The following is a 12843-nucleotide window of genomic DNA, read 5'->3' as shown; positions in this document are numbered from 1 at the left end:
CTTTCCTGTCATTCTCTGACTAAATATATCTGTGCTGTATATTTATCTCCTAATTCTACTGACTATCAAAAATTCTTTGACTATCTTACTTCTATGATGGAACACATTCTATTAATTTCTCCTTTCTCTGAAATCTCCATTCTAGGAGATTTCAATGTTCACCACCACCTTTGGCTCTCCTCTCCTTTCACTGATCCACCTGGTGAACAAGCCTACACCTTTTCTATCCTTAATGACCTAGAGCAGCTTGTACAGCACCCTACCTGTATCCCTGACCGCCTTGGAGAGAGCTCCAACATACTTGACCTCTTCCTTACAACTAATCCTTCTGCTTACACTGTTAATCTTTTCTCTCCGTTGGGCTCCTCCGATCACAACCTTATCACCTTAACCTGTCCTATCGCTCCGGTACAGCCTGCGGACCCTCCAAAGAAACGTCGTCTGAGGCACTTTGGAGCTGCAGATTGGGAGGCCCTCAGGCAGTACTTCTTTGATTTTCCCTGCAATGATTATTGCTTCCATGCCTGGGAGCCATCTGGGTGTGCCTTGCGCATTACGGAGGTTATTCTCTCGGGCATGGAAGCATACATTCCTTTCTCATATCCTTTGACTAATGCAAGAAAGCCTTGGTTAAATCACGCTTGTTCTAATGCTGTCCGGAACAAGGAGAGGGCCTATAAGAGCCAACCCACCCCTGAATCACATCTTTTATACGTTTCTGGCCGGAATCGTGCTAAGTCTGTTCTTCACTCTGCTAAAAATAATATCATCCTTACTAAATGCTCTCAACTCTCTAACGCAAATTCTTCCCACTCCTTCTGGCACCTTGCCAAAAACCTTTCTAACAACTTTACCTCATTATCCTTCCCTCCTCTTTTCTGCTCTGATGGCTCTGTACTATTTCTTCTACTGATAAAGCAGATCTCTAAGCTCAGACTTTCTCCTCCAATTCCACCTTAGATGATTCCGGTGCTGTTCCTCCATCATTTCCCCCCCTCTGACTTCCTCATGGCTGACATTAAAATTTCTTCAGCTGATGTATTTTCTGCTATCACAGGCCACAATACTAATAAGGCATATGAGCCTGATGGAGTCCCTCCTGTTTTTCTCAAGAACTGTGCTTCTGTGCTTACACCCTGCCTAGGCAAACTCTTTTGCCTTTGTCTGTCAACTTGTACCTTTCCTTCTTGCTGGAAGTTTGCTCTCATTCAGCCAGTCTCAAAGAAGAGTGACCATTCCCAACCCTCTAACTATCGTCCAATTGCTTTAACATCCTGTATCTCAAAAGTTTTTGAGTCTATTCTTAATAGAAAAATTTTAAAGCATCTTTCCTATTGTCACGAATCAAATTCGCGACATTTCCCTTTTGTGAGAGGCCGCGAACTGTTGGTGGAGGGCTCGCTGTTTATCGTTCAGTTAACTGCTCATCGGCGGGAGTCCTTTCAAATCAATTTGTCGGTGTCATAGGTGGTCGTCCTTGTGTGGGACATTGGCGCTTCCGCTGAGCGATTTGTTTTGGGCGCATTTCGCTCACTCGACCGTTGGAAGGGTGCGGCCTACTGCTCTGCTTTTCTTTCCCACGACTTGTTCAGTCAAGTGTTTGCTGTGACGGAGAGAGGACCTGTGCTGCAGTGTGAGAGGTCAGCTAGTACCCAAACTCCACTTACAGTTCTCCAAGCTCCCACCTTAGTTCTCCAGCTTTGAGTGATACACCGCATTCATCGACCAGTATTTCATTTTTGTATTTTCCTAGGTTTAAGAGTTTAGTTAAGTGAGCTGTTTCCTTACATGCTGGCTGGCTGCGCCGCATGTGTTTTTCCTAGGCGTAGGAATTTAGCTCGAGTGAGTGAGTGAGTGCGATCTCATTAATTTCATTTAAATTTATTTTTGTAATCAATAAATTTAACAGTTCTTTTTCTTGAGCTTAACGTAATGTAAACTTGTGTTTCATTTTTCCGCAATTAAGCCTATTTCTCATAGCTCCTAGCTTGCATAAACGTTTGCCATTCATAACTGGTACTTAGGCCAGTCATGTTGTATTAAGCTTAAAATCCGTTGTGCCTCCTAGGAGTTAAGCATCAGCAAGAACCTGATACTGTTATTAGTATTAGTTATTTATTGTCAGGGGTGAAGTTACCTTCTCCAGAGGCTACAGTACAAATAAACAGCAATTGAGTGATTAGTCTCTGCTGTGTACTGTCGAGAAAGTTTATAAATTCTCGTTCTGAGAAAATCAGCGAAGTAAGCCAGCGTAAAGAATCATTGCTTGATGTAGCAAGACAATCATTGTCCTTGCTCTTCAATATTATTCAATATCATTATCATTATCCTTTAATAATAGCTTTTATTTTAAAAACCCCGTGACACCTATCGCAACCTTCTTTCTGATCGTCAGTATGGGTTCCGTCAGGGACGCTCCACTGGCGATCTTCTCACCTATCTTTCAGACTCCTGGTCATCCTCCTTTCGGGTCTTTGGCGAAAGCTTTGCCATTGCACTTGACATCTCAAAGGCTTTCGATCGAGTCTGGCATAAATAATTAATTTCCAAACTGCCCTCTTACAGTTTCTATCCTTCTATCTGTGCCTTCATCACTAGCCTCCTTTCTGGTCGTTCTATAGTCTCAGTTGTAGATGGCCATCGTTCTTCTACATCTATTAACAGTGGTGTTCCTCAGGGCTCTATCCTATCACCAACTCTCTTCCTTTCATTCATCAATGACCTTGTAAGCTGTACATCTAACCCTATCCACTCATATGCTGATGACTCCACCCTTCACCTTTCCATTCGATTCCCGTAACGTCCATCTCAGCAGTTACTTCAACAAACAAGGGATGAGGCTATGGCACACCTAATGTCTGACTTGGCTCGTATCTCTGACTGGGGTAAAAATAATCTGGTTGTTTTTAATGCATCTAAGACTCAGTTCTTACACCTATCAACCCGACAAAATCTTCCACAGGTATACCCACTAATGTTTAATAATATTCATCTTAATCCTGCATCATCCTTGAACATGCATGGGGTTTCATTTACTCGGGACTTATCCTGGAGAGATCATATTACATCTCTTGTGAAATCTGCTTCCAAGAGATTGGGTGTGCTAAGCTGACTCCGTTCCTTCTTTACCCCTGCACAATGTTGACTCTATACAGGGGTTTTATCCTCCCCTGCGTGGAGTACAACTCTCATGTGTGGGGAGGCTCCCCACATACAGCTCTTCTGAATAGGGTGGAGTCAAAGGCTTTTTGCCTCATTAACTCTTCTCCTCTTACTGACTCCCTTCAACCTCTGTCTCTTTGCCGCACTGTTGTATCTTTATCTCTTTTCTATCGCTACTTCAATGGTCACTGCTCCTCTGAACTGTCTGCATGCATTCCTCCTCCTCTACGACGGGCCATAGCACCCGTTTAGCTGCAAACTCTCATCCCTTTTCTGTCCAACTCTCTAATGCAAGAGTTAACCGTTACTCCCAGTCCTTCATTTATGCAACAGGTCAGCTCTGGAACTGTCTCCCTCTGTATGTATTTCCTGCTTCCTATGATCTCCAGTCTTTCAAACGCAGTGTGTCCAGGCATCTCGAAATGATCGGATCCTGAATTTGGCTCTCTCTTGTATTGTTTTTCTCTTGGAAGGAACAGTTTTGCTGGCTCGTTGTCTTTGGTTCCTTCTTCCTCACATAAAAAAAAAAAAAAACAGTCGTAGAGTGTGCGTTTCGCACGCTAGTGAGCGCGGGTTCGCCTTCCGCCAGAGTTGTAAAAACTTTGGGAAGCGTTCACCAAGCCACTTGCTACTTTGGCGGACATAAGGGGTGCTGTGGTTGAACCAGTGTCGCATACTAGTATGCTTGCACCCAATCGGCTTAAGGTAGGCCGATTACACTTGGTTCACAGACTATACACACATCCAAAGCCACTACAACACTACAATCACACTCACAAGCACTTCTCACCCTACATAGAGTCTCTACCAGACAACCTAAGCCACTGGGTAGAGATACATTGGCTGTATCGTCCCTGCTTCGGTAGGGATAGGCCGGTCCTGCAGTGGACCTCAACGGCTGATGATGATGATGATGATGTATATGTATATATATACAGGGTGTCCTGGGAGTTAAGGCAAAAACTTTGGGAAATGATAGAGGAGGGAATTCTGAGGAAAAAATGTTATATGAACATGTGTCCAAATCCCAGCCGTTACGGAGCTACAGTTACTGATGACCTTATGGGCGAATTATGAAGGTGACCTTTTTCGCCCATAAGGTCATCAGTAATTGTAGCTCCGTAACGGTTGAGATTTGGACATATGTTCATATAACATTTTTTGCTTAGAATTCCCTCATCTGTCATTTCTCAAAGTTTTTGACATAACTCCAGGGACACCCAGTGTGTGTGTGTGTGTGTGTGTGTGTCTATATATATATATATATATATATATATATATATATATATATATATATGTGTGTGTGTGTGTGTGTGTGTGTGGAGAGAGAGAGAGAGAGAGAGAGAGAGAGAGAGAGAGACTGTCATTAAGAATTGCTTATTGACCGCAGTAGGGCTTTAAGGCTGATAACCACTATAAGTTTAATATGAAAGTAGAGCAGATTCTGCGACCTGCACCACCCTCAGTCAAAGGGGTTGGGGGGGGGGGGAACTGGCTGTTTAGAGGGGGATGGAGAGAGTGAGGGAGGTAGGGGGTTCAGGGGAGGGAGATTGGGGAGGGGAAGATTTGAGCGAGTTTCCAGCATTGAAATAGTTAACAGAAAGGGAAGGGAGGATTTTGTTTTATGAAGGTGATTGCAGCCAGTAACCACATCTGCATATGACGTGTTAATATTACAAACAGAAAATGCCATTATACAGCTTATGGAAACGATTTGATTTTTGTATCAAATTAATAATTGATGAAGAGTGTTCCCTATCATCTGGCAACGCAAGACAGGAGCGAGTGAGCATCCACTGGATCGGTCTATGATACGGAAATTTCTTTATATCATTTGATTATCACTGCAGTTCAAGTTTATCAACGAAATGAGCTATGATAACAATGTAAAAACACCCTTACGTATGTCTACATATACTAGAGTCTTCTAAATATATGTTTCATGGCTACGTGTTAGTTTTAAACAGTGATTGGTAACCCATTCATTCATTCACCTAGACACAACAAACTTGTGTAATATGTCACATGTTGCAGTGGTACCAACTGCCAGACCTAAGCCCCACTCTTGTACTGTACCAGGTTCATATGTTGCCAATAGTACATTCTGAAATATTTTTTGTAAGTGAAATAACATAGAAAACCATTGGATATAATAGCGCAAAATCAGAGTGCTGTAGAAAATCTCAAAAGGCCTCTTAAATGGGGAAGAAAAAATAAAAAGCCACAAATAGGCCAAATTCAAGTTATTTCTTGGCAATGCTTTCCTTTTTTTTTTTTTTTTTTTTTTATCTCCGCCAGCGAAGATGGAAGGAGGTATGTAAGCACCCCTGTATGTCTGTCTGATTGCTGTCCACAATATTCTTAACAAGTTATTAATGAATTTCAATGACATTTTGTGGATATGTGGGTCATGAGCAAAGAAGAGTTGTTTAAATATTGATGGTGATCTGATTTTGAGTCTAGGTTCAGGACTCTCTCTCTCTCTCTCTCTTGTCCACAAGCTATCTCAAAAAGTTACCGATGGATTTCAATGAAATACTGTGGATATGTGGTCCATGGGCAAAGGAAGAGTTGATTGCATTTTGATGGTGATCTGAGTTGTCTTTTATAGGCGTTGGCGGAGGTATATCCTCTGTGAGTGCTGACTACATGTTAATACATATTATCCATGTTTTTCTGCTGAATTTCGCTTAGTAAGGCGTTCTACACTGTGCTTAAATTAAGATAACTCGAGCGGTTTCTTCAACACAATAAGCCAATTTTTTTCTAAAGTTCAGAGAATTTTTAGGCAATGCTGGTTTTGTGAATATCCGTGTCTTGCATCAAAGCTATCAATACCTCCACCAATGTAGTTGATGGAGGTTATGTATTTATCTCTTTTTTCTGCAAAATACTTGTATGTCAATAAGTTATTTGTGGATTTCAATGAAATTTTGTGGAGATGTGGGTCATGGCAGTCATGGGCCAAGGAAGAGGTGATTATAGCCTATGTTGGCGGTGAATTTAGTTAGAGTCCCGATTTAGGACTACTTTTGTTGGCTTGCCGACAAGAGATTTTTAGAAAGTTAGTGAAAGATTTCAAGGAAATTTTGTGGATATAATAGGTCATGGGCACGGAGAAGAGCTGATTAAAGTTTAGTGGTGATTTGAGGTGTGTCGTATAGATATTGGCGGAGATATGCAATCTGTGAGTCCCGTTCCCATGTTAAAATTGTCTTACGTTGTCTTATTTTACAATATCTGGAGCTCTTCCGTAATAAAACAAGATGCAAATAACCTACAGTTCAAAGTATCTAGGCCATAATGTGTGTGTGTGTGTGTGTGTGTTGTGATTGTATTCATGTTTAAATGACATTATTCTGCTGATTTCAATATGAATGCCAAACATATTCTCGTATCTTATTTTATTTCAATATATCTCAGCTGTCTGTATAACTCAGAAGCTCGACAGTATCTTTGTGTTCATGTTTCTTGGCAGTGTGAAATTTAGATGTTTTGTGTTCAACATCCAAACTCTTATTTAATTTTGTCTTATCTTGTTTCGTTGTAGAATACCTCCAAGGCCCCATTGCCTCACCGAATTGAAAACATTCCAAAGCGTTTTATTATTATTATTATTATTATTATTGCCAACGGCCATGTCACGTTGAGTACACCGCTTCCCGTCCGATCAGCGAAGTTAAGCAACGTTGGGTCTGGTTAGTACTTGGATGGGTGACCGCCAGGGAACACCAGATGCTGTTGTTATCCCTACGTGTCAAGTGGGGTTGGTGGAGGATTAGTGCCCCTCCCTGTAAAACAATTAACTCTAAGCCCTTGACCACCCCGTTTGGGTTACATGGCGTCTGGCAATGGATGGATTATTATTATTATCTTTCTTAGTGGTACTATTGGAAACACAGATCAGGATAATGATAAAGGTGATGATGGTTATCACAATGATCAAAAAGATGATGATCATGTTTGTTCTAGCTGATAAGCGAAAAAAAATACAGAAAAATGTATTTTTTTTCGCTTATCAGCTAGAACAAACATCGGCGAATAAGATATTTAGGTTTCATGGCAATATATAGAGGTTTGGGTGGCGAAAATAAGGCGAAAATACATGTGTTCAGCGGCGTGCGGGCGGCCTGGCAAGGAGGGGGGTGGAGTAAAATCATGTGTCGGCAAAACTTATAAAACTTATGCATGCGCAAGAGGGTTAAAAATTTCATGGCGTATTATATCGCAGTTTTAATTCAGCAGATAATCTAAGTAGTAAGGGGCAACTCAGAATGTGCTAGGGGCCATTATTTTTATGTCCACATTCTCAGTGTTGGAGACAGTAGTGTCTTGTGCCTATCTGCCGCGCCTAGAAAACTCATGTTCTGAGTTACCAACTGGGTGAACCAGTCCACCAGGGCAGGGATGCAATCATTTTCGGGCTAGCACATACCCATATACTCTTGCATTGATGGATGAAAAGTTTAGGACACCAGCAGTGGGAGGATGGGTAATCCTAGGTGGAAACCTGACTGGGCATTTGGGAAAAAGCAGAGAGGGGACTGGGAGGGTGGTTGGTGACTGAGATGTGGGAGGGAGGAATGAGGAGGTGAAGATAATAGATTTTCACTGGCATTTGACCTGGCAGTTGCTAACATCTTTATTTAACCCAAGGCGTCCCAACAACGTATGGATACATTGCCACATTTTGTCATGGTGACACCCGACAACATATCCATACATTTTGCAATTGCGAGGTCTGTCATTTGCACAATTTTCAAGTTTCACGGATGATTTTGGGTAGGCATATGTGGGAGACCTTGCTCCACCCAACTCCAGGTGGGGATAATGCCTGGCCCCACATGATCCCTCTCCCCCTCTGCATGCCATTTTCTTGGCAACTCACCTATTAGCAGTGACCTGGCAAGTATAGACATGTCGCACCACGATCTCTCCTAAAATGCAGTATAGTGCCACAGGGGACGACCTAACACCCCCAGAAGGAGCCAACAAAGGAGCAACTACAGCGCGCCGGGACTCAGGGCGACAACAACATAAGTCCACCCGGGCCGCGCACCCCTATCACCCGGAGCTCCCCTGCCGCCACCATAGCAGGATTACAAGACTACCCTATGGGTGAGCCTTCCCTAACCAACATCAGGGTGGAGCTGTTACTCGAGCTCCAGTCAACACCCCTGAGACGGCTGGTAGCTGCTCAACCCTCCTGAAGGAGATGGTCTGTAGCCACTCTGAGGGAAAACAGGAGACAGCCTGTAGCCACTCTGATGGTGCCCTTCCCGAGACAGCCTGTAGCTGCTCAACCCTCCTGAAGGAGAAGGCCTGTAGCCGCTCCTGCCTTTGTCAGGAGATGGCCTGTAGCCGCTCTGAAGGTGCCCATGAGTCAGCTTGTAGCTGCTCCCTTCTGCATGCCATGGCCAGTAGCCGGGCCTTAGCGACAGCCTGTAGCCGCGCCCCTATAAGGCCACAGCCAGTAGCCAGGCCCTATGGCAGGAGGCGGCCTGTAGCTGCTCCTCCGTCAGGTGCTGACTCCTGTTCACCAACCTATAACTCAGAGGGAGTCCCCAGCCTGGAGGAGTACTGGAGAGGCCCCGTGACTTCCCCTGGCCTCTTCTCCCTGCAGCTGAATCGGAGAGGGCTCACCTGATGGACCCCGATGTAGGCCGGCGCTGCAGCCCCTTCCTGATGGCGCCACTGAGCACCGGGGACTGCAGCCCTCGGGACCCCCCAGGACCCCCGGGCGGGACCTCCCTACACCCAGACGCTGGAGATCTTCGTCCTTCGTCAGGCGCCTGAGCAAGAAGTTCAGACAGTTATTCGGCCCTAGCCCTGAGGGCCGTTCTCCCTCCCCAAGCCCCGAAAGCACAGGCCCCTTCGCCACCCCCAGCCCCGGACAAGAGAGGATGCCCCTACACGTGATCCTGTGGCCCCTGAACACAGAAGCCTGCGGCGGAACCCAGCCCCATCAGTAGTGAGGCTGGGTCATCTCCGCCGCCCTTGTACCTGACCGCCATGACGCCCAGACCTGAAAGGAGTGACAGTGAAAGCACAGTGCCCGTGGCTTAGTGATCTGAAGGCAGAGCAGTGAATTAACCATATAAAGGAAGTCAGTGAGAGAAGCACCAGTGACAATATAAAAGTGGTGGAGTGAATAAAAGTAACAGTGAAACCCTGAACATGGTTTAGCAGTGAAATACGGATCTATTACAGTGAATACGCTACCATCTGATACCGCCGCATCGTACTAAAATCATACACAGATCTCATTGTTAAAGTAATAATTGCAAACAGTGAAATAGTACCACCTACTCCACAAATATGTAAAACTTGGACTTCCTGCAATAATAGTATATAAACCTCTGCCCTAAGTGCTATTCACCTTGCCCGACCTTGACCTGCGTAGTATCCTGAGCGATACTAACAACCTATATCCAGGCCTAAGAATTATAATTGTCCAGTATATCTGTATTCGTGACATCTACTCGTTCCGCTGTAGAATTTAGTGATACACGTGTAAGGTTGTTGCCTATGGATTTTGTGTCGTGCCTCTCTCCTATTTGTCTAAGCTCCGGCCTAGAAAGAGAGCCCAGCTATACACTAGGCGTTAGAGGGACGGGAAGCCGAGCCTAAAACACCTAGCATTATATCTCCAATTACGAAATTCAAGACAAATGTGATTCCTGAGGTGGAGGACAAAGGAAGAAAGAAGCCAGAGGAAGAAACAAGAAGTGATGAGGCAGTAACGTCGTAAAGGAAGGTGCCATATGTTGATGTTTTTGGTGAGTGAACAACGCTTATATCGCCTATATTATTGTGTGAAAACCAGTGTACTCTTATACTACATATAAATTCATATCAAATAAATAAATATTTACGTATAATGTGTGGTTTGAAATAGCTACCCCTCCCAAGAAAATGTCTTTTCTGGAGCCTGGCATGAGAGAACACGGTACCAAGGTGGGGGTACTGTTACTTGTACTGTATTTGGTATTTCTAAACTCAGCTGAGCACTTTCTCTCTGAATTTTCGATGTTTCTCATAAAAAGCGGAGGTTGTAGCCAAAAATAAAATTTTCAAAAATATGACAGGATTAGGGGTGGTCAGTGGTGAAAAATCTGCCAGGATGTGACGGGCTAAAGAAAGTGAACTAGCTTTTTACCTACATGTGTGGAGAAATTGGATTTACACATATATACATTACACACACACACACACATATATATATATATATATATATATATATATATATATATATATATATATATATATATATATATATATATATATATATATATATATATATATATATATATATATATATATATATATATATATATATATATATATATATATATAATATATATATATATATATATCTATATATATATATATATATATATATATATATATATATATATCATCAGCCATAACTAGTCCACTGCTGAACAAAGGCCTCCCCCAACCTTTTCCACGAATTCCTTGACTGAGCCAATCTTTGCCACGTTTTCCCTGTAAATTTCTCTATCTCATCTCTCCATCTCCTGTCTGGCCTTTTTCTGCTACGCTTACGTTTTCTTGGTGTCCAGTCAGTACGCCTCTTGCTCCATCGGTTATCCCTGACTCTTGCTATATGGCCTGCCCACCTGCATTTCTGTTCCTTTATAAGCCCCACAATATCTTTGACTTTAGTCTGCTCTCTCACCCAAGTTGATCTTTTCCTATCTCTTAAAGATATTCCCAACATTGACCTTTCCATTGCTCTCTGAGAACAGATTATTTTATTTTCCATCGATTTTGTCAGTTTCCAGGTCTCACAACCATACGTCATAGCTGGAATTATGCATTCGTTATATACTTTTCGTTTTATACAAACTGGCAAGGTACTTTTCATAATGTCTCTGTTTTTACCGAAAGCTTTCCATCCGATTGTAATGAGTCTTTTTATTTCGCTATCATGATCTTTCGTTAATTTTAGTACTTGTCCCAAGTAGTTGTACTCCTCAACTTCTTCAAGAATTTCATCGCTTATTCTGATGACGCTCTTTGGTGTTTGTGGATTAAACATTACTTTAGTTTTACTTCAGTTCATCTTCAGTCCTACTTTCAGACTTTCTCTGTTCAGGTCATTTAACATTTCTTGCAATGCCTCCGCTGTTTCTGAGATTAGGACAATGTCATCTGCAAATCTTAAATGGTTTAGCTTTTCTCCATCAATGTTCACTCTTTTGTTTTCCCAGTCTAGCTTTTTGAAAATACTTTCTAGGCATGCTGTAAATAATTTTTGTGAAATTGTATCTCCCTGACGCACGCCCTTTTCAATCTTAATTTTTTCTGAGTCCTTACGTAATTTAACTGTAGCAGTTCCCTCTTTATATATGTTTTCGAGCAGGTTTACAATGTTCACATTCACTCCTTGTTCTCGCAATGAATTTATAATTGCTATGTGCTCCACTGAGTCGAAAGCCTTTTCGTAATCAACAAAACCTAAGCACAGTGGTTTATTATATTCTATAGTTTTCTCAATTAGCTGGTTCATTGTATGTAGATGATCAATGGTCAAATACCCGCTTCGGAATCCTGCCTGTTCACGAGGTTGATTTTCCTCCAAAATTGTTGTTATTCTGTTCGTAAGGACTTTAGCGAAGAGTTTGTAAATGACTGATAATAAGCTAATGAGTCGATAGTTACTAAGATCTTTTGAGTCACCTTTTTTGTAGATTAAAATAACTATTGCATTACACCATGTTTTGGGAATTTTCTTCTGTTTTATGCAGTGGGTAAATAAGTGAGCAAGCCTATTTTGTACTTCTACTCCGGCATCAAAAAGTAAATCTGGTACTATTCCATCTTCTCCCGGAGCCTTCCCTCTTTTCATATTTTTAAGACAAATACTTACTTCTTCTGGTGTTACCTCGATATTTTACTTATGTCAACTGAAAAGTTAGCTATTGGTACTACTGTCTTTGATGCACACAGTTCTTTGTAAAATTCTTCAACTCTCTTCACCATCTTATCTCTGCATTGAATGATTTCACAGTTTTTTTTCTTTCAGTGTCATTTGTTCCTTTCCTAGTGCCATTTTGCTTCGGACCTGTTTCAGACTTTTTCCATTTTTGATGGTCTCTTTGGTCTGATCCATGTTTCTCTTTCTTTTTTCTTCTCTTTGTCTTTTGTTGATAAGCTTATTTAATTCTGCTCGTTCTATTTCGTCTTTCTTTGTCTTTACTTTCATTTCCTTTCGTTTTTTCATAAGCCCGAGTGTCTTTTTTGAATACTTCTTGGCTTTGGTTGTATTAGGATTTCCTACTACCTCTGCTGATTCTCTTAGCACTTTTATTAGTCTGTCATTCAGCTCATCAATGTCACATTCAGCATTACTTAGAGCCTGAAATCTGTTCCTTAATTCCAACTGAAAGGCTGCCTTGTTTTCGTTTACTATTATTGGGCATATCTTTTTATCTTTAATCATCTTCTTTCTTTCATTTCTGAAATTCAATCTGGCTGTGCAACCCAACATTCTGTGATCATTACCTATATTTACTTTTCTGATAACTGTGACATTTGTGATCGTGTTATTCTTATCTGCTATAATGAAGTCGATTTCATTCTTTGTTTCTCCATTTGGGCTTCTCCAGGTCCACTTTCTTCCTGTTCTTTTGTGGAAGAATGTGTTCATTATTC

At 42.0% G+C, this 12843-nt stretch overlaps 1 protein-coding gene and 1 non-coding gene across 2 annotated transcripts in view; both read left to right on the top strand.

The window, feature by feature from the left end:
• Positions 1 to 12843, top strand: part of LOC145391443 (uncharacterized) — a 238177-nt gene that overhangs the window by 198991 nt on the left and 26343 nt on the right. The window lies entirely within an intron of this gene.
• Positions 6791 to 6909, top strand: LOC145391547 (5S ribosomal RNA). The gene has a single exon (XR_013895866.1). It is a non-coding gene; the product is annotated as a 5S ribosomal RNA (ribosomal RNA).

Source organism: Coenobita brevimanus, chromosome 18, assembly GCF_032717465.1.
Source record: "Coenobita brevimanus isolate Jiangsu-jjx chromosome 18, ASM3271746v2, whole genome shotgun sequence".
Lineage (NCBI taxonomy): Eukaryota > Metazoa > Arthropoda > Malacostraca > Decapoda > Coenobitidae > Coenobita > Coenobita brevimanus.
The sequence above is the reverse complement of the archived record's forward strand: the minus strand, read 5'-3'. Positions and strand labels throughout refer to the sequence as shown.